The 4,216-nt window shown below is 38.8% G+C and overlaps 1 non-coding gene across 1 annotated transcript; it reads left to right on the top strand.

Moving 5' to 3' along the window:
* Positions 1-333: 333 nt before the first annotated feature.
* LOC127812392 (small nucleolar RNA R71) lies at positions 334-440 on the top strand. The gene has a single exon (XR_008025895.1). It is a non-coding gene; the product is annotated as a small nucleolar RNA R71 (small nucleolar RNA).
* Positions 441-4,216: the final 3,776 nt, after the last annotated feature.

Genomic DNA, 4,216 nt, shown 5'->3' with positions numbered 1-4,216 from the left:
GATTGATGAGTTGCTCCACAGGTTACACAAACTGGAAGAGAACCTTGTACCATATTAACTGATGGAGAATATTTTAAGGCTTCCATCTGCTTTGATAGTGCGTCGATTTTGGCCAACATCAACTTGTTAACATCCACTTCATGCATTCTAGCTACTCTTTTATGTGAGTTTCTATCTAGCCACATCACAAACTGCTCACTCATTGTCTCGAAAAGGTCATAAAGCTACCCAGCTGATTTATTTTGAATGGAACCACTTGCTGTAGAATCCATCGCTGAATGGCTATAAGGAGTTAACCTAGAGTAAAAATAATGATTTTGGGTTGGTAGTGGAAAACCATGGCTTGGACACTTCCTCAGCAACTCTTTGAACCTTTCCCATGCCTCATGAAAGTTTTATGATTCGGCTTGTTGGAAGGTTGAAATTTCATACTTGAGCCTACTAATCTTAGCCGGTGAAAAATATTTTAGCGTGAACTTTAGAACCAAATCCACCCATGTAGTGATGCTACCGGGTGGTAGTGAGTCCAACCACTCCCGAGCTTTATCTTTTAGAGTATGAGAAAATAATCGCATCTTAAGTGCTTCTTTATTAATCCCTTGACACTTAAAGTTGCCACAATACTCCAGAAAATGAGAGAGATGGTAGTGTGGATTTTCATCACTTCTCCAATAAAATGGAATGTTGTTGGAGAACAAATTTATCACATCTGGCCTCAACTGAAAGTTATCGTGCCCATATGGAGGATAGACTATGCTCGACCGGTTCTCAACAACAGGGGGCATCATGAATCCCCCATCAAGATATCTCTCTCATTCATCTCAACAGCACACTCCACTTGAACAAGCTGATTTTTGTTGTCTTCCATAGTGCTCTGTTGTTGTCCCCTTTTTACTCTCTGTTCACGATGTCTTTGATGGAAGGTTCGTTCAATCTCCAGATCAAACTCAACAAGATCAAGACGTTCTAAATGCCGCATGCACTATTTCAATCCTAACACATCAAAAGAGCTAATCCCCGGCAACGGCGCCAAAAACTTGTTCGCGTATTCTTTCCCGCAAGTGAACAGAATCGTAACAAGTAATATAGTGATTAATAAAGTATCGTTCCCACGAGGATTAGCTTTTGATCCCTACTTTAACCACTATTAACTTTAATAAGCCACACACAATTAAAAGAATACTCAATGGAAATTTTATATTAATTAAAACTAACTCACCAAATGGAAAACACAAAATAATTCTTTAGGTTTTTGAATGTAGAAATCTAATACACTAGGGTTCATGAATCCACCGTAGTTCTATAATTGGTTTAATCTTTCAGTGATCAGGTTTTATAATTATAGCTTTGAGCTGAAAATTGATGACCCTATGTTAATCAAAATCCTCTCTCGATGGTCAATCGAATCTATGCTTACATATGAGATTAATTATCTCTAATTAATCTGCAAATATACAAACATGCATTTATCCACAATGATCATCGAAATAAGATTTCACAAGGTATAACGGTATCTCTACCTATTATCGAAGCTTATGTCATTTATTATCAAGTGCTAATCTATATTGAATCTCTCGAAAGCAATATAAATCACAAACACGTTCTAATGGCGGCCAAGCATCAAAACGGAATTAGTGCATAACAAACGATCAACTCGAAAGACAAGAATATAATAAACCCAAATACTTTTAATTAAACCATCATTGAACTAGGTTTCATCAATCACCCTAGCCACAAAGTTCTTAGCCTAACATAATTTCAATCAATGAAAGAATAATAAAAAAAGAGTTCATGATGTTGGAGAGAAGAAAGAACAGAAAAATACAATCAAAACCGAAGATCTTTAAGAAAATCTCCTTCTTTTTCCTCGACTTGCCATCTTCTCCTCCTCCAAAAAGCTCCTAAATCTCTCAAGAATCATTCCTTATATAGTGTTTTTTTAGGTCTTCAAAGTCGTGCCCCTTGAGAGAGCCCATCTCCACTTGATTTGAAAGGAAACGGGCTCAAAACGGCCTTTTCGCGAAGCCTAAGGCCTTATCGCATCCTTACCATGGAATGCTTTCCGTGGTAAGGTTATGTAACACCGCAGATTTTCAAAATAAAAAATGAGGTAATACCTGAGATTGTTAGGTTTTAATACTTGAGGAAATAGTCCCTTTCAAGGAATTGAGGAAGCCTTAAGGAAAAAATTTAGTTTCTGAACTAGTGGCAAAATTGTAAATACTGAAATCGGGTAAAAGTGTAATTTACCTAAAATCTTGTGGTGCTAAGTGTAATTTATCCATTTTTCAGGGACCAAAAAGTGCAATTTAAAAATAGCCCGAGGACCAAGTTGCAAGGGTCTAAGTGCAGTTACATAAAAAGTTTGGGCCAAAGCGTCGTTTCTTGAAACTTTGGAAATATCAGCCCAAAATATCATCCATGGGTAAACCATGAATGGCCAAGTATCCCCCCTAGGTGTCACAATTGGATTGGTTGAAATCTTATAATTAGGGGTGTAATGATTATGGGTGTAATGATGAGCATAGTGTGAACACTCAAATCTCCATGTGAATGCACAAATCTCTATGAATACGTGGCAAGCAACCATTGGGTCACTTGGAAGACAAGATAAGGTCACATGATGGCTCATAATGACCTTTTAAGGTGGCACTGCGTGATTGGCCAAGGAAAAGCTTACTTAGCTTCCAAGTTTGCAAAAGTCTCCAAATATTATCTCTAAGGACATGTGGCAAGCATTCATTGGCCACTTGGAGATAGGATTTGAAGTGTAATGATGAGAAATGTGAAAAATGCAATTAACCATGTGGGATGTAATGATGGGAATATTGGAAAGTCAAATTAAACATGTGAAGGTTCAAAATATCAGGGACGCGTGGCACACTTTGGTTGGATGCACATGGATGGAATGATGATGCGACACGTGGCGCGATTTGGTTTGCCGAAGTTTTCTATAAATAAGGGCTTTGGGGTTATTCATTTTGGGCACCAAGAAATGAGGAAAATGAGGGGAGTTTGAGAGAGGAAATGCTACCAAAAAGAAGGGAGAAAGTCGATGGAGAATAAGCCTTGATAGAATTTTTGGGTCTTTCTCGAAGATCATGCCAAGCAGTAAGAAAAATTGCGAGAAAACCCATTCTACTCATTGTAAACCGTGCTTCCTAAGGTAACCGATCAAGGTGAGTGATTCCTGCATGTTTTGTGGCATTTTGAGCATTTGTTGCTTCACTTGTGTGTTGGCTTGCACATTATGCCTTTGTGGCTTACATGTCATATTTTTCCTTGTTTATGCATATTCCTTCTGCTTTGTCATATATCATGTTCGTATTGGTGACTGTGGCTAGTTGTTGGGACATCATGGAAGACCTCGTGCTCTGGTGATGAGCCAGGAGTGACTACAATGACCGCGGAGGTGATTGCAACACCTTGGCATTGCTACCACAGGGGTGGATTTCATAATGGCATTACTGCATTTGCATGCATGTACTTACCTTTTTTGAGTCACTCATTTAGATGTATATCTATCTTGGGTTGATGCCCCTAGAACATTCCACGTTCTAGGTATGTTGGAAGTGTCAGGTGTTTTAGGTACCAGTTTGAGCGTGAGCAAAGAAATGATGCTTGGCTAGTTTTGGGATTTTTTTTTTAGTTATTACATACCCATGTAATTGTACCACAATGATGTGTTGTAATAACAACTAGGGTATTCAAGGTTGTAAGAGGTGTGCGTATGTGCGTGTCCTACAACTGTACCTACGGCTTATGTGTTTAGTCATTTTTAGATTATTGGAAGTTATGAGCATTTCTTGAACTTGTGAAGGAAATATAGTGGAAACCCCATTTATTTAGCTTTGGTTAAGCTTTCAAGTTCGATCCAATGCTTCAGTTGGTAAGAGTTTTCATAACACCCGTGGTGACGTTAGCTTATATTTTACATTGTTGTGTATTTGGAAAAGTGGGGCGTTACAGGTTATGAGCCACAGAATAAAAATCTTGTCACCGGCTTACCACATAATGCTTTCCGCGGTAAAGTCGTGAGCCACATAGTGAAAATCTTGTCACGGGCTTACCACAGAATGCTTTCCGCGGTAAGGTCGTGAGCCACAAAACACTTTTTCAACCACGGCTTCATCACGGAAAGCTTTCCGCTATACAGCCGTGAGCCACAGAAAATAATTCTTACCACGACCCTACCACACAATGCTTTGCATGACAG

Source organism: Diospyros lotus, chromosome 10 (assembly GCF_014633365.1).
Source record: "Diospyros lotus cultivar Yz01 chromosome 10, ASM1463336v1, whole genome shotgun sequence".
NCBI classification, from domain to species: Eukaryota; Viridiplantae; Streptophyta; class Magnoliopsida; order Ericales; family Ebenaceae; genus Diospyros; species Diospyros lotus.
Note: the sequence above shows the minus strand (reverse complement) of the source record. Positions and strands in the feature narration are given on the sequence as shown.